We start from the raw sequence: 18,567 nt of genomic DNA, 5'->3' as shown, positions 1-18,567 counted from the left end.
TTTGTGCGGGGCGCTTTTTATTTCGTGTGTGATGTCTGACTTGCCAAAGTCGCTGCAATCCGGCGTGCTTATGTTTCACTTTTCACAACATAAATCCCCGGGAGAAGCTCGAGGAGCTGAAGCCGCAGCGCAGGTATTCGCAGGGCTTTCGCAGATCTGGCATAGCAGAGATGTCCGCCCAACTCACAACTCGAGACAAACTTCAGTTTGCTGAGCTATTTATTTAGATGCTTTCCCGGTCCACCGGCCCACCTCCCCTTTGAGCAGCTTTGAGCTACTGTAAAGGAATCTGAGCCATGCATTATCCTTATTATTGCTGACTGGCTGCCAGGTGGGGGCAAAGGCTTATGCTAGCTTCTGTTCAGCTAGCAGATAAATATGATATGCCCCACCCACTGCCAAGTCAAACGACAAAATCATGAGTTTTGAATTTACTCATCCCCCCCTGCTGAGCCAACCACTCTTTAACCCCATCCCCCATTCGAAGTAAAGTATTATTTAATTTTGCCCCCCTACTTTCCTTTGAGTTTTTCAATTTTTTTCATAGCTACAAAGTAATGGCCGCGCGGCCATATTAAAAATATTCTATATACATATTTAAGTGCATCTAGACTTGGTCAGAAGAGAGTGGGAGGGTGTGAGGTGGGGGCAACGTCAGAAACTTCGGAAATTATTACTCTGCTTTGTTTTGTTGTTGCCAGTCGACTGCCCCTGGCCGTGGCTTTGGTAGTAAAAAAGCGTTAGCGAGTAAACCAATGCCCTACAGGCTGGGCAAGGTGAAGTCCTCAAGCACCTGCTAAATCGAGCGATATTCCTGTTTGCCGGTGGAATTATTAAATCGACCTGGATCAAAATAAGGGCTGAAATTAGGATCAGTAGCTTTTATTTCATTGATGGTCCTTAATTTGGAATTAATCTCCCAATTTACCTTAGGCGTTATCGATTACAAAACGGCGGCAAAACCTAACATATTCTGTACTTTTGTAATTAAATTGCACTAAATTAAAAAATATAATTATTATATTATTAGTTGTAACTGTCCACTTATTTTTAAATATCCAAAAATAAAATAAATATAATAATTTAAGTACTAATTGGGAAATTAATCAGCAATAAATAAAATTAATAATTAATCTAAGCTCATTCCACTTTTTTAATTAAACTGAGCTGTATATTAAATGTTTAATTATACTAATTAATCAACACAATTTTACTATTAATCCAATTGTACCCTGTTTCTCTTTTCAGAATTTCAAAATAATTTAACAAAATTTAAATATAAAACCATTGGCATACAATAACCACAAGCAAGAAACCTACTACACAATATTTCGAGTACTGCATCCGCAAATCTAAAGCAATTTTCCGCAGTAGCTCAGATGCAGTGTCTGCGAGGCTGTGAGGGGAAACCCCTCTACACCCCTCCGAGCCATCGCATTACAAAACCCCTTTCCACCAACCCCTATCTGTTTCTGTGGCCTGCATTTCTACTTTGCTCATTAATAACGTACCAAAAAGAAAATAAGATACTCAGCGGCCAAGCCAGAGCAAACAAGTTGCAACAGCCACGGTGGTAGCAAATAAGTTACAACTACAAATATATATATATATATATTTATATACAACAACAACATCATGTTGACTGGCCACAAAAAGTTGAGCGGAAAACCAAGTCAAAATTGAATTATGAATATTTAAAATGTGTTTAAGCATTGCGGCCGAGAAGACCTCCTCTCATCTTCGTCTTAGGCCACTGATGAAAATCCAAAATAGATGGGAATATAAAAGCCGCCTAAAGTAGATATTTATATACAGTAGAACTTTCATAAACAAATCAAACAATAATAATTCGGAATTTATACTTAAGAAACCTTTAATAATATCTTAACCACCAATTATAAACCGAATCGCTTAAAGATAATTCGCCCAAAAACAACTTCGTAAAAAAATCTTCATTCTCACTTCTCAATCCTAAGTTTTCAAACTTAAATTTAATATTCCAATATATTAAAATTAAAATAAATAGAATTAGAAATATTTAATACTGATATTCGGTTTTGCTATAAAGGATATCGGACCTAACATGAAAAATAATTGGGTAATTTAACTTAAAGTAATAAAAATAAAGCAATATATTAAAAAAATGCTTTAAAATGAGAAACTTTAAAGGTATGTCTATTCGTTTTTTTGCAGCGAAATCTGTTCAGAGCAATTAATACGAAATGCGCAGGAAAGTATGCTCTAAAAATGTTTAGGCTGAGCAAATATGCAAGGCAAAGGACAAGGCTCAAATCTCAGGGCTTAGAGGGCCTGGTGGCCAAGTAAATGTCAAGTTGGCATAAATAATTCACCGTTGCATCCAGCCTCAGCGGCTGTGGCAACATCATCAACATACACAAACACACGCTCGTGCTGCAGGTTGCATTGTCCTTGCCGCATGCCTCATAAATTCGAGCAAATGTCTGTCAGTCGCACACTCACTCATTCAGTCATTCAGTCAGTCAGCCATTCAGCCAGTCAGTCACTCAGTCACTCAGGCAGTGAGTCAGGTCCGCTCGAGGTGAAAATCTTAGCACTAATGGCGCTGTTTTACATAATTGCCGTGACATTGTACAAATTTATTCAACTGCAAGCTGCAACCTGCCAACAGCAGACTACCTGTGTGGCATGTGTGACCTCGAAACAGGATTTATGGATGTAGGCGGTGTTGGAATACCCTTTACTAAAAGGGAAAGAAAAACTCAAAACACTTCCAGAAAAAACTGCAATTTTTAATACTATATACGCATTGGGGAATGATCAAGAATATAGAACAGTCCGACTAGAAAATATCTCTTCTTTGATATTTAACTTAGTTTTCATTTTAAATGTAAGAAATTGAGTAACGTACGTTACAGAGTGGTAAATAAAATAAACAGAATTCATAAAAATAAAAAAATTATATTTATTGTTTACAATAATTTCAGATGTTAGCTTATCATTGAAGTGGCAAGTTTAGAATACGGTTAATTAAATTAAAAAATAATATTATATCCAAAACAATGATTTTTCTTTAAGTTAATTTCTTTTTGTCATTATTACATTTATTTTAATATGGTGTTTAAAAACACTTACTAAAAAATATTTAATTCCATAAAAAAATTATTTGAGGTATTTTCATCGAATATTTGTAAATCATCTTTTAAAGAGAAATAACATATAGCATCAAATAAAACACAATTAAAACACTCTAACTGACTTTGGACTCATGCTATCTTGGACACTAAAAGGGGCTAGAAGAGAAACAACCACTACATCAGGGAAAGCAAATAGTGGGCGGAACACATCAAGAGTGAATTGCTTACTGCAACTCTGTCCACACCGCTCACCTTTGACCCCTTGCCGTTTTTGAACAATGAAAACACCGAAACGGCAACAAACAGAAGAACAGCAGGCAGTGTTCAGCTTTTGTTCTCTCTTAAAATATAATAAGTCAACAACAACAAGCAACAAGGGCAATCAGTCGGGGCAACAAAAGCACACAAAAGCCGGAGAAAGAGACATATACTATGACTTTCTGGCCCCGCTGCATCATTGCCACCTTGAGCTTTGGGTTATTGGGTTTTCACACACTCGTCCAGACACTTCCCACACCCCAGCCTCGGTGTCCTTTTGCAACACCCATTGCACTTCTGAGCTTCTAAGGATGCTGCGACAGCAACAACAACAACAGCAGCGGGTAAATTGCTGGTTGCAGGCACAGAGCAGGAAATATGAAGTATGTTGCAAATTAAGGCGTTTACTTAGAGATATGTCTTTAAAATAGAAAGATGGATGAGATGAATTCTTGGGAATTTTAAGGGAAGGGAAACAGAATAGCAAAGTTTTTAAAATCTTTTATTTTTTTTGTATTTTCAGGGTTGACCAACACAATTTATAAATAATTGTTTATAGTTATTACAATAGCAATTCAATTATAAAGCAATCAATAAAATTTTTTTTTTAATTATCTATTTTCAAAAAGCGAATACTTTATTTTAAAAACTTAACAAAAATTAATAAAAGTGCCTTCATATCACTTTAGAGATTTTTATATTAAAATACAAATATGTATATAGCTTATGCAGCATTCTCTGTCGAACTATAATTACAAATATTGAAAGCAAATCTTCCAATTTTTCTTTTCAATAGCTCTTGACTTTCATAAGGTAGAAAGCCAATTGCCAATGATATATTTGTATTCGAGCTTTCAAAAATGCCAGCCCTACACCAGCTAAACACACATTTGAGCAACTATCAACGTCAACTATGGTTTAATATATGTACAATATAGTGCCCGAAAAAGAGACTTCCCTTCACCTACACACCACTCAGATCCAAAGGCTGTCCGAGAACTATCCGCTCATATAGTCCATATATAACTGAGCAAACAACTCTGACTTTGAATTTTCTGGCCAGCACTGGCAAACACCCCATATGATGTCCATACTGTCGGAGCATATCACTTTGCCTTGGATGCAGAGGTCCAAAGGCCAGGAGAGCACAAAAGTTGATAAATATTTGCTTTGTCAAAATATTTGTGCATACTTTCAAGAGCCAGGAAAAGCAGTGGAAAGTGGTTGAAAATCGGGGGAGGGTAGAACACTTTCACGCCTCAGTGGGCCTGGTCATTTTTGTTGTTTAGTTTTAATTGTGCCAATGACTTTAGTGGCTTTGGGCCTTGTCAAAGTTTGACCTCTCACACTAAGGGAGCCCTTCTCAAGGACCTCTTTTCACACACACCCTCCCCCCTTTCCTCCACCCAAAAACCACCCTTTTCATTGCCATTAGCCATGTTTGATATTAATGTGCATCTGTGTGCGTGCCAAGAAACATGATCTGGTAGTCACTTTCCCCTTCGACCCCTCCCCCTTTTTCCCCTGCAGTTTGCAGTTTTTAGCCAAACTACTTGACCATGCCATTTGACAGTAACCACCTCGTGCCACGCCCCCTTGCCGCAGCCGCCTCCCGAGGTATCGCGTATTTATTGTGCATGGCACATGCGGCGCTCGCATGTTACATTTTATGTTTGCCCAGACTTATTTGTGTGAATGGGATGTGTGAGCTGGATGTACGAGTGTGTGAGTGAGGAATTTATGCTGCCGACTGCACTTGCAAAAATCATGATTAAATAGGGCAATAAGAATTCAATTTGAGGAGCATCAGAGCTAGAAGCGGATAAAACGCCAATAATAGTCAAAGCGAGAAGTACCAATAGCGTTTAAATTATAATAACCTAGAAAAGGGCGAGCGAAAATTAAAAAAGTCTATTAATTTTAGGCACTTAATATTAAAACAAGTACTTGTAAAACATTCGAGGTATAATAAGATAAACGAAGCTTTTTAATCTTTCGAAACATCATTATTATGTTATAACATTATTTACTTAAATGGATATATCTGGAATCCTGGGGGTATGCTTATCTAAGAAAATTATTTAATATAAAATTTATAATAATTCAAAGATTAAAAGCATGTTTTCATTTCCAAATTGGAAATTGGCACTAAAGAATTTTCAAGTAAAATAAAATGAACAAAATATGTATTTGTGCGAATATGGAATTCACAGAATCAATGGACTATATTTGGAGCTTTTATGTTTCTAAATACAATTTTAAAGCGATTATTACCCAATAATTTTGTAATTTAAAAAGAATATCTTTTGAGCTTAACGATGAAGGAAAACAATTCCAGCAAAACATTCGAAAGTCGATTTCCGCGCAGTGCACACCGTCTGGTGATTCGTGGTGGTCGTGTGTTTAGTTTTCGGCCACGTGCTCCGCATAATAATAAGCGGCATTCGAGTCGTTGCAGTTGTAGTTGCAATGCCACAAACGCTGCTCTCTGGATGCTCCTGCTGCAGGTTAAAAGCGCATTACAGCTGAACTTCATAAATTGCAGCAGTAGGGCTACAATGTTCACATGCCAAGCAGTTGGTTAAGGCTTCCCAGCCACCCAACACATTCCCATTCCCCAGGCCAAGAGTCACTCTCATTGCAAATTCCAACTGAGCCTGGGTCTCAGGCCAAATGCAAAATCATGCTTACAAAAGACACGCTTGGGACCCGCAGAGCACATGTCAAAGGGCAATGACAAAAGCCAAAAGGTACCCAAAGCTCATTAGTCGAATCAAAAAGGTGGGGGGAGGGGGGTTCGAGAGGTGGCCCGAAAGTGTAGGAATAGCATTAAGCATTAAAACAGTTGGCGCAAATTGAGTTGAGCTCGTCTGGGCCAAGACTTTAGTCGGCACACAGAATCTCAAAGGTCTTAAAGGTAAATAACCATATTTGACACAAAATTATTATATCCTGTGTTAATGGGGCATTGATAAAAGAGGAACTTAAGGTTTCAGTTTGCTTCTTAAAATCATAACAAATTAAAATCGCAAAGTTTAAGCAAGCCGAAAAATAGCAATAGAGATGAGTACTCATTAAAACTTTTCTAATTTACCGATGACAAATCATTATTTATTACACATGCGAATGTAAAAAGTTGATTTCAAGAGATTACCTCAACGACATATTACCAATTATTTTAATACACTAGAGACCAAATAAAATGAGATGGGAAACTAGTAAGTAAAATTATTTGAAAGGGTAGCCAATCCCATTCATCAGTTTTTATTTGGCAACAATTTTAACAATCAAGGCCAGTTATCATTAAAACTTTAGTAATTTAACGATAGCCAATATTGATTTATATGTGAGAATGTGAGAAGTTTCTTACCTCTAAGCCATATTACCTCTGATTTCAATAGCATTGAGGACAAACACAAATGAATAGACACCCGTTTTGACAGCCAGGTAACCACGGAAACCGTCAATCTTAGATTGAGAAGCTGCAGGATCGATTTCGTAGTCGGACTTCCGGGTGCTCAGACACAGGTTCTCGCAAGAAATACACTCGTTTCCAAGCACATCTCGTGCTAATTGACAGCATTTCCGCATTTCAGAACCAACGCATTTCAGTTGGGGCTGCATCCCGTCATCTATTCAGTGTCTAAAACAAAGCCTGTTTCTCCATTGAATTTATAATCAAGTTGACATTGCACATACATATATGCCTGTGCGCCACCGAGCGATGGTGAAGTGCGGTTATATGATAATTAAAACTCGAGCCCCGAAAACTACGGCCAGGAGGCCTTTTGTTTATGCTAGCCGAAACATTTTCCAGTTGAAAGAGCGCACAATTACGCGCACAATGACACGCCCTCACTCGCATAATTGCGGGCTGATAGCGAGCAGTTTGTAAATGGCGCCGGGCTAACTGCAGATTTGTTCCGACCATTTGGCATATTTCTGCAACAGAATCTGAATCTGAATTTGAATTTGAATTACCACGCAGCAGCGCGGGATGCCGTAGAATCGGTGGAATCGGTTGCAAGCGATGCGCTAATTTGAAATGCCACAAAGGCATTTTCCCAGCGTCGTCTGGCTGCCGGCCATTGATTGCAATTATTTTCAGGGCTAGGTCCGGAGGTGGACGTAATTGCGACTCAATTGAAACATTAAATCGCTAACGTAATTGATTGGGCCAGCAAAAATCGAATTAGAGTCGATTAGACATCGAGACTTGCGACTTGAGGGTTCACTCAAAGTTGATGTCCTCAAAAATCTCGTGCCTGTGATAATTGTCCTGCAGCCCTGGGTAAGAAATCCAGACAGCAATTTTTGAATTTTGTCGCGACTGCTGGATAACCATCAGTTATTGTTTCATTTAAATATGTAGCATATACAAAACAAGTGATAAACTGAAGATGTGAACAAGTGAGTGATGAAATTAGTGAACAAGTGAGTGAAGAACTAAGTGAACCAGTGAGTGAGTAAGAAAATGAATGTGTGAGTGAGTAAGAAAATGAATATGTGAGTAAGCAAGTAAGTGAGTGAACCTGAAATTGAGCAGTTAAGTGGACAAGTACTGAAACAAGTAAACTTTGAACACCCGCTTAAACGAAACACAAACTTTTTTAACTAACAAAGTCAAACATTCCAATTTGAGACTCGTCGTCTTAGAAACGATAGGGTTTATGGTTTTATTATATTTATTATTAAATGAATACCTATACTTTTATTCTGCTGTATTATAATTATTATTGACTATGTTTTTCTTTTTTGTTTACATTTATTAAAGTAAACTTAGTATACCCCTGCAGTCTACCAGTACCGGGTATGATATTCAGGAAAAGGCAGAGGGCTTAAACCGTTGAAACCTCAAAAACCGAAACCGAAAATGCACTCTACCACGCTCAACACACATGCACTCGCAGAGAGAGAGAGAGAGAGAGACTCACACTAGCACGGCACCACCGTTAATTTGCCGTTACACACACAGACGACAGCGGCGCCAAAATGAATTCAATTAATTAAATTAGTGTTGAACGGGCAGTTGCAGTCGCACACCAAATTGGAAATGGTAATGGAAAAGCGATAGTGGGAAAGAGACAACTGGAATGAGCGATACTCAGCCAGAGATCCATAGAGCTTAATCGGAACTGTAGCTTTCCCGAATCGAAACAGTAACCCCTTTTCTGCCAACATAAACATAAACATTTCCCCAAAGGTAATATTTAAAATACCTCTAACATATATATTTTACATATAAATGGAGCCCATATTCAAGACCTTGCGTAACCGGGAAGTGGCATCCCACACCCCTACCAAAAGGAAGTATAAACGCAAGCCAAAGGAAACTCTGATGGAAATAGCTAAAGAAAAAGAAAATGATAATAATATGGATAATGATGATCCCATCTTTGTACATGATTCAAGGACTCCGATAGCAGTTATCGATCTAACAGACGATAATATTCTTGCGACAGACAATGCATCCCGAACAGTTGGATCCAATGAAATTGCAAATAATAATGATCAAGATATCTATCTTGTGAATGTTTTAGAGGATCCAATGCTAGTCCTCGAGCGTATCTACTGGGATAGAAATGCATAATGGTTATCTGACGTCACAGTATGGATCCTTAGGGTGCAAAAAAATAATCGAAAAAGTTCCATTAAGTCCAGGTATAATTACATAGCTCAGCCAACTCAATTATTAACTTTCATGAATGGCGAACAAATTTTGCAAAGCGCCATCTGCTGCGGCTGCATTTACTTTTGGTGTTTTCAATTTTTATTTTTAATTTGCCTCGTCTCTCACATCATTCCCTCTGCCCTTTGCTTCGATTTTTCGCTTCCTGTAAATTGTATTAAACGTATATAATTAAGTTGGCCCAACTGGAGGTAATAAATTATGACCCCCAACCCGCTTGGCAACTTTTCCGATCGGCAACCGCCATTGCAGTTGCGACAGACAAATCGAATTAGCGACAAATGTGTTTATTTTTTTAATGTTTCCCATTTTAACTCATTTAAGGCCCGATGAAGGGTTTAAACGGCCGGCGGAGCCCATGTTAAATGCTAATCTCTAACAGCTGTTCCATAAGTCAAGTGAGATGTCATGCGAGTGGCGGGCAAAAAAAAGGTTTTTTACAGTCGACGTTCATCATGGCATGAATTACGGGGCGTCAAACTGTCAAGCACCCAGCCCCCATCCAACTTTTTTTGTTTTCTACCACCCACTTCAAAGAAGACAGATGAACTAGGTCTCATTCCCCATGAAACAGGGATCCAGTGAGCCTCTATTTTCTGTGACTATTGCTATTCATAAAAATTGCTCAATTCCGCTGGCGTTTGCTGGTTTACGTTGTTATTCTTTTTTTACCAGGCTTTGTTGCGTTGTATCACTGACACACCCCCTCTTGAAACCCGCGGGCAGAGATTTTTCATGCAAACAAGTGATATTTTTGTTGACAACCATCCCCTCTTCCTTTTTGAATGGTCGCGAAAAAAAAACATTTATGCCTAACATGTTGGTCTCAAAAAAGAGCAGAAAACGCAACCAAAATGGGTTGAGTGGATTGTTTATACTACAGCACATCCAAAACCACGTGCACCCACCCACCGCCAACCTCCCGAAACTTCCTCTAGTTTGTTTAAAAAAAATTATGACTAAAATTATGCAATGTCATGTGTGTAGGCCCACCAAAAAGGTCCTTAAAAACATTTGAAAATTTTGCATAGTTGGCAGAAATTTACCAGGCCATAAATTACTATTTGATTCAATTTTTAGCTAGCAAACATATGTTCGTAAGTTACAAAAAATGCCATTTAAAATAATAACAATATTTAGTTGCAGCTGCAGCAGCCATTTTGTGCAACAGTTGCAAGTTTCATCTTTGCTTTTGGCCTGCAAAACAAAAATAATTAATTTCTGCAAACACAAAAGGAAACTGCAAATCGTAGAATATTGTAAAGTTAACCAAATTTGTAGGAAGAAAATCAAATGAGACATATATAGTTTTATAATACTCATAAATAACTTATTTATCTATATTTTATTATTGCAGATTTTCCCTTAAGAACTATTTTATGGAATAGCGCCATTTCAATGCCAATTTCAACATTTAATTGAGGGTAATATTATTGCTATTGTATTAATAAACAATTAATTTAAAGCTATACTAATATTTGCCTTAATTCTTAATCATTTTAGATTTTCCATTTCCCTGGATTAGTAAATTAACCAATCGGAATAAATCTGTTTTCATCAATGATTAATGCGAACAATTCAGCTGTTTAATTAGTTTATTTTATGTTATTTGTCTTATTTCTCAGTTCCAAATTCAAAATTTCGATTTTTCCAACAAAACTAATTACCGTTAATTCCATCCACTTAACTTGATAAATAAGTTATAGTTGCCACATAAATTTAAAATTCACATAAACAAAAATCAGCCCCACAGCGAAATTGACCCCTCACCTGAGGCGCCGCAATGTGTGCAACAAGTTTATGCATCAGCACGCCAGTTGAAGCTTGTGAAGCGATCTCATAAATTATCCCAGCTAAAACCGGCGAAAAAAGAAGGCAAACCTCGCAAAACCAGAGAAAAAAGCAGCTGGCCAGAACAAACTCAGCCCGCAGAAGCCGCAAACATGCAAAGCCAAAAAAAAGGGGTAACAGGGGCGTGGAAAAGGGGGCGGATGGGAGGATGGGAAGCGGAAGTGCAGCGGCGAGTGCAGCACCAACTAAGCACGTGTCAAGTGTGTGGCCCAAGTTTTAATTTGCCCGAGGCATCCACTAACATCCCGTACTCCTAAGACTCACTGAAATAAAAAAATAAATTGTTAAATATATATCTGTTGGCTTAAAATAAAATACAAATATTTTCTTAACAAATGCCCATTGGAAAATGTAAAATCATTCACCAACTTTTGCTTAAATAAGTCCACAATGATATCCTTGGGATGATATTATTTTTGTTGAGTATTTTGTACTTAAAATGTATTTTGAAATGTTATTCATGCTCTTTTTATATTATTTTGACAATTATTGAAATTGTGTTTACATTTAAACAATTATTTCAAATTTGATATTGATTTTTTCTCCGAAGAAAACAAATTTGTTTTAAAATATTCATTGAGAAGGCTTGTGAAGGTGAAAAGCAAAGGTTAAGATAGATAAGAAATATTACATTTCACTATATACATTTTAAATTCATTTGTGTTTTAAGCAGTGTAGGAGCAGAAGGATTCCGATCTCTGACGCTGAGTAACTGTCAGGCCCGTTAGTTGCTGGAGAGCCGCCTTGATGGCTGACAATGTCATCAGTTGCAGCTGACGCAGCAGCAGCTATATGGCAGATAGAGCAGATGTAGCAGATATAGCAACAGTGGAAATCAGCAGTGGCAGTAGCAGTTGCAGCAGAATTGCAGGGAGTCAACTTGTGCAGTCCCACTCGCATCGCTTGTTTTTTTAGGGGCTCTCTTAAATCGCGTTGGTAGGAAATAAAAGGGTAGCAGACGGCATGCCAGCACTTTTTAAATTTTTTAAACATTTTCGGCTACGAACTGCAAAAATAGCCATGATCCATATTGGTAGAACTAATAAGTTTTAATTGTGCTTCAAAACTACAGTTACACATAACAAAATTTCAATGACATTTTAGAACTTAACTTAACTCTATAAATGTGTACTATATATTTTGATTTAATTTATTTTGATATTCCGTTGAGGCAGACTGGGTTTTTCAAATTAGTTAATTGGTCACTTAATCAGTTAAATTATTATTATATTTTATCTAGGAATTAAAGGAATTATTGAAAGAAAATTTACACTTTTACATCATTTTGAATTCGACTTCAAATATTTTATTTATGTGAAATAAATATGTTATGCTTCTGTGATGTAATATTAATACCAAGTTATTTTCTTTTTCTATTTCATAATTTAAGGTTGATATTTCATAATTACAAATAACTCGAAAGTAACCAAATAAGCATTAAACTTTTTAAAGCTAACTGTTTTCATTTGGCGATAACTTCCCGGATACTCCAAAAGTCGAGATCAGTTAACAGGATAGATGCTTCTGTGGGATGCGGGCGTGGTGTCTATGACAAGTGGACAAGTGGGTGTGACTTTCCATCCCTCCAATTCACCGCCTTTCACCCACTCTGCCACCATCTCCGCTGTTGGCTGTGTGAAACTCTGAAGGGGCAGATAAAGCGAGGCTCGCCTGGACGCTGTCAGTTAGCCAGTCAGTCACTCAGTCAGTCAGTCAGTCCCTCAGTACTTCAGTCAGTTAGTAGGGATCCACGGAAGCCCCCCTCCCATTCACTCCCCTTCACCGACGTCATTTGCTGCGTGTTGAATTGTGTTTTCATTTGAGTTTTGTGCGGCGCTGATTGCCGCATGCCTCAATGACATTTCATTTATTAAGTGGGCGAGTCTTTCGGCAGTTTGCCTTTCCCTCACCCGATTTTCGCAATTCAGCGCCGCACCAATTAACTATGCAACAACCTGCTGACGTCACCGGTGTAACCGATACCGATCGGCGGTAAAACGGGCATCGGAAAATCCGGAGAGTCATGTCCCCACCTTTGATTTGTTTGGCAAGACTGTGTGAATGTGTTACTTATATCCGCTACAAAAGAGCATTTGCATATCAAATGAATTGTAACGAGCATGAAACAAGCAAAAATATCATAGGTCCTGCCATTGCCTCAACCCCCCGATGGTCGATCCCTTTTAGCCAACTGAAATATAAATGTTAATCCTGGCGGCGTCAATTGCAAAACGTTCAACGTTGTTGACAACCAACGGATGCACACAACCCAAGTCCAGGTCCCGAAACAGGCACAGAATGCGGGACACAGGACACAGGACCTGGCACACAGCTCCCTCGCAAAATGCTGCACAGCGACAAAATTTATAAAACTCTTAAATTAATTTTTTAATTCAACAAAATATACATAATTTTTAATTGATATTTATTTATTTGTTTGCTAAGTTCCCTCGAGTTCAAAGTTTAATATAAGTACTATCAAGGATTATAAGCTATTTGCAGATCTTATCTCTTATTAGCATTTATATACATTTTTTTTAATTTTTTAAAAATAAATCTTAGGTTTTTGTATTTTGGTTAATGGGAATATGTTCAAAACTAATAACTTGAAAAGGACTTTTTAAAAAGTTCAAGATTTCGATACAAATAATTTAAATAAAAAACTTTAATTTCCTAATATATTTTTCTCAGTGTTGTTTCCTTGGCCCGGGCCAGTGTGTCAACGGGTTTTTAATTGATTTTCATGGCTGCAGTTTTTGATTGTGCTGATTGACGCATCAAATGAAGTGACTTCGTCCGGGCGAAAGGACAACGGGGCAGCCCGGCAAGGACCTCCGGCCATGTGTCTGGGCCATATCAGTGACGAGACAAACAGCACAGAGCCAGAGAAGAGCACTGAGCACAGAGCCCCACCGCCCAGGCAGTAATTAAATTTGTCAGCCGGACAAAACGTTCGGCACTTTGTGACCTACCAACTGCACAACGTTGCGTATGCGTGATGCGATGAACTGCAAAGGAGTTTGTGTGAGCAGTGTGATGGGGGCACTGGCTTATTGCATTTTAATCACTGCATTCAGTAAACTCATTGTTTATCCTTACGGCCGCCTTCTCTCCATATTTGCTTGCAAATATGAATAAATAAATGAATAACTCCGATGTATCAATGATTCAGCAAATGAATGCAGGCATTAATGAATGATTCTTTTTCCATCTGACATTGGCCACTAATGAGCCGCTTCTGACGTCAATGCTGTTTACTGTCCAAAGTCAGAGGTAGAAAGCCGGGAAAAATCCGTGAAATCGGAGACTCAATTTAAAAATCATTATAAGCGCACATTAAGCGTAAAAAATTAATGAGCAAGTTGCGTCAACAATGAGCTAGGACCGTGCGCCAGGATATCCCTCGGCATGGATGTGTGTGGGTGTGCTGCAGGGAATCCAAGGTGCGTCCGCTCCTGACTGCATCATCCTCTCTATAGCCTGGCTTCAGTTTCATAATGGTGGGAAAAAGGAAAAGCAGAAGAAAAATAAACGCACCCACACACAAAAATGGCAGGAAAATGAGGAAGGAAATCTCCAATGGAGGGAGACAGGCGGAGGCGGGGGGGCTGCAGATGCCCCTTAAGGAGCAGCCGCTCTGATAGGATGTCGACTTGAATGGCCGCAATGGCATTGGGTTTCGGTTAACGGTAATAGACGTGAGGCACTCGGCCAGGTCCTTGGAAAAAGCACACCGAAAGCAGAGACTCCCAGCCAAGGGGGGAAAATGCAGAGGCAAATTCCGTGAAATGCGAAAAATGAGGAAGCTGATCTTCCTTTGAGCTATTAGGGTTTCTATTAGAAGTATATAATTTATTTTACGAACCTGGATAGAGTGTCTAAATGGTTTTTGTTCTCAAACATATTTATAGCGCTTGTTGATAATGTTGGAAATATAAACAGCTACTTTTGTATTAAAATAAAAATATTCTCGTATTAAAATATTTTATATTTCAATTGTGAAAGCCGTGTTAAATGCCTTTTAGGAATGCTGCAGTAGGTTCTACAATAAAAATTTCGATTGAAATCTCTACGGTTGAATAAAAGGCAAATGTATTTCAAAATAGAGAGCTTCGTAAATTCTAAGAATTTTTTTTTGTGCAATAAACAATAAACATGTCCTAAACATGAAAATGGGAAATAGTCGGGTTCAAAAATATGCTCGTTTATAGACCAAGAATAAACTTAACTTATATTAAACTAACTAACTACTAACTTATAAAATACATTTTCAAGCTTTAAACCACTCGAGACCATTAAACCTTGTATTTTTTTCCACACCGTTACACCTTTTTGCCTACGCCACTGGCAACCTCTATTCGCTTAAAGTCTACAACATCGTTTACTTTGCCTAACAATATTTAGTTTGGCAACAAAAGTCGCAGGCTCACACCCCAAAGGACCCACACACACACACACACACACACACACACACCGTGCCCCAAAAAGGAATGGGAGGCTTGTGTTCCCGCCCCCTTGCCACTCACCCCCTAACAACTCATTTGGCACTCATCAGTAGGTCAGGGCATTGTTAATGCGACATATCCTTGAAATCCAGGACGAGATCCGTTTAAATTGTTGAGCTTTTCCTCGGACGAACTACGGTCCCGAACTCGGTCTGCATCTTGGTCTCCGGCTTATTCCGCATGCTTGTCACGTTGTCCGGCGCTGAAAGGAGACACCAAACGGGGGCCAGAAGTTTTTTCACTTCGTGCCCGGACAGATTGTCCTGGCAGGACCTCCGGAGATGAAGGGATGGGGATGCCCGGCTGCTAGGATGCTGGGCTGCTGGATATCTGCGTGCGTGTCCCCTGCTCTTTGTTGGTAATTACCTCAAGTTGGTCATTTGATGATGCGCAAATCCCGTCGAGCAGGCCAGAGCATTGAGCTGTGATTGCGGACGCAGGTGGAGTTTCCACCCCCACTTCCCAATGGACGAACTGAATCCACAGGTGGGTGTGTGTGGCCCTGAAGCTAATTGCCGTTAAGTGCCTGGGCAATCCTCAAACGTTTGATATTTCAACATAAATAATCCCAGTCAGTTGGCTGTTTGGCTTGGGGCATGATGCTCACAGAGCTCCGAGCTTGCACAGTGACAAATTGAACGATTGGGGCTTGTGGAACGCTTAAAATAGAAATGTCTAACTTTGAAACTACCTATTAGAATGGCGAAGGTCTTGTGGTCATTTTGATACATTCATATTGTAACTATGTAAAGCTTGTAGAAGAACCAAACCAGTTGAGAAGTTGTATTATAAAAATTAGAACTGTTTTTATGTAAAGCTACACATAACAAATTTGCCTTTTAATGAATTTTATTAATTATTGTATTTATCGTATCAAGAATGATAAATGTAAGTAACCGAAAGTAAATTTTCAAAAGGGACTATTTGACTCACATTGATTTGTGTGCTTTTGATATGCTTAATCAGATGTATTTTCTTACTGGTGTATTTAGCAAACTATCTTTGAAGCCATGGATGTTCTCTGTATTTATTCCCTGTGTGTAGGCCGTAAAATAGAGTTGTGGACTTGAGACAGCCCTCCAGGGGTTTCCTTATCAACACTAATCATTCATTTTGGAGTATTTATTAGTAGTTTAAAGCTATGTTTATCCGGTTTTGTTAGCTAGATTATGATATCATTGGAGCTACTGATGAATTTATTCCCTGTGTAGAGCTGGGGGAGAACGGCGATGGAGACAGTCCGCCGGGGGTTTTCCCACCGCATGGTCAAAGTGCTTTTGGTCGCTTGGACCACTTAAGCACAGCGCTTTAGCCATGCTGGCTACTACCCTTAAACCCAATCCCCCTCCCCCCTCCTTCAACCGACTCTGTGGGGTTGCTTTTTTGGCGGCAGCACGTGCAGGTGGAGCTCCGGGTGCGGCTGCTGCATCACAACGCCCTGACACGGATGCGGACTAGCTGAAATGCAGCTAACGAACCGCAATTGCGGTCACATTTCATGAGAGCGGGCACGCCGCCCGCTGGACACTAAAACTCGCCCCAGGAGGACCTTCACTCGCACACGGACGAGGAGGAAACACTGGACGACTGATTCAATTTGCAGCCAGCGACAGGCTTTTAGTGCACTCCCCAGTGCACCACCACCCATCCCACACCCATGGCCACACCCATTCCCATGCACATCCTACGACTCCCGACTGTGGATATCATCAAAAATTAGCTTGTTTGACGGGACGGCTGCTGAGGTGGGAGCAGTTCCAGTCCCACAGCCCAATGAGCTCATGTGGCATTTTAAATGCATGTGCAAACTTCCGCTGGAAAGGTCGGGTCAGGACTGGGTAAAGTTCACAGAGCAACAGGTATATGACAGTCCAATTAACTTGACTGAATTCAAAATGAACTAAATGAGCTTAATGAAGCACTTGTGAACAAAATAAAGAATGACCTAATTAAAGAGAATGACGTATAAAATTGGAACATAGCAAAAACCCTTACTATAAAATCATTTCGTTTTAAGTTTTACCGAAAAGAAAATCTATTTATTTTATTTTAAAATATGTAAATATGTACATATTGTAGAAAGTCGTTTTCCATCTGTTAACGTCTACTCTACACGTTATTCTGATCAATAATATATACAAATACATTTCATACCTTTAAGTCATATTTAACAATATTGAAAAAATACAAAGGTCTAATAACATTTATATCTGTAGCACAGTGAAAAGCAACTTTAAAGTGAAGTTCCGCTTTTTGCCCGACTATCCTTCTGTTTTTTATCCTAACTGCCTCATCACACTAAACTTAATGAGCAAATTAGGGGGAGCTGGTCGGTGGGAAAACTATTTGGAGGACAGCTGAGGACGACATCACATCCAAAAGATGCTGCAATAATTATGCAAATTTCAATTTGGCACGTCTAGCCGGGACTCGAACCCACAGCAGCAGTGACACCTTCGTTGGGCAGGCGAGAAAACAAGGATGAAAACGGGGACTCAGGACTCAGGACCCTGGCAATTTGCAGGCTGAGGCAGTCCCAGAGAAACGTGCGAAAGGAACAGGTCGTGACCCCGCACCTCAACTGACCCCCTGAACCCCAGAACAACCAGCCACCCACACAAACGTAAGCGCATTTTAATGATCTCATTTATGCTAATCTGCAAACGCTCGAATCTGTTCACGCACACAGACAGACAAAACCACAAGGGTGTGGGGGAGGGGGGTCACTAACTGCCACCGGCTGGTAATGCTAATGAAGTCTAATTGAATTTCGGACACTTGACACGTCCCACAATCTCTGATCTCTTGTTGACACGCTGGCGCATAAAACACAGAGTACAAACCAGCAATTTAATGGGAGTGGAACCACAAATGGGGAAATCCGATATTGATATTAAAACATGTGTATCTAGATGCTTTTATAAAGTCATTAAAACAGTGGTAATCATTTATGTCGCCCTATAATTTCATAATTTTCTATATGTGTATCTTAAAATTGTTGAGTAGGGCGCTTCTTCTAAGAAGCAAAACTGAAATTTATTAAGCAGTGAACGGCCTATAAAGATATTTATCATCATCAACCACACTTAAAAATTTTTTTGTGCCCATAATTGTTTTGCCTTAATCATAGGAAAATAAAAACAAAACG

At 39.1% G+C, this 18,567-nt stretch overlaps 1 long non-coding RNA gene across 1 annotated transcript; it reads left to right on the top strand.

The window, feature by feature from the left end:
* Positions 1 to 8,571: 8,571 nt before the first annotated feature.
* LOC123038139 lies at positions 8,572 to 11,203 on the top strand. Its single transcript, XR_006417789.1, has 3 exons — positions 8,572 to 9,035; positions 10,421 to 10,487; positions 10,567 to 11,203. It is a non-coding gene; the product is annotated as an uncharacterized LOC123038139 (long non-coding RNA).
* Positions 11,204 to 18,567: the final 7,364 nt, after the last annotated feature.

This window comes from Drosophila rhopaloa, unplaced genomic scaffold, assembly GCF_018152115.1.
Source record: "Drosophila rhopaloa isolate 14029-0021.01 unplaced genomic scaffold, ASM1815211v1 contig_115, whole genome shotgun sequence".
Classification (NCBI taxonomy): domain Eukaryota; kingdom Metazoa; phylum Arthropoda; class Insecta; order Diptera; family Drosophilidae; genus Drosophila; species Drosophila rhopaloa.
Note: the sequence above shows the minus strand (reverse complement) of the source record. Positions and strands in the feature narration are given on the sequence as shown.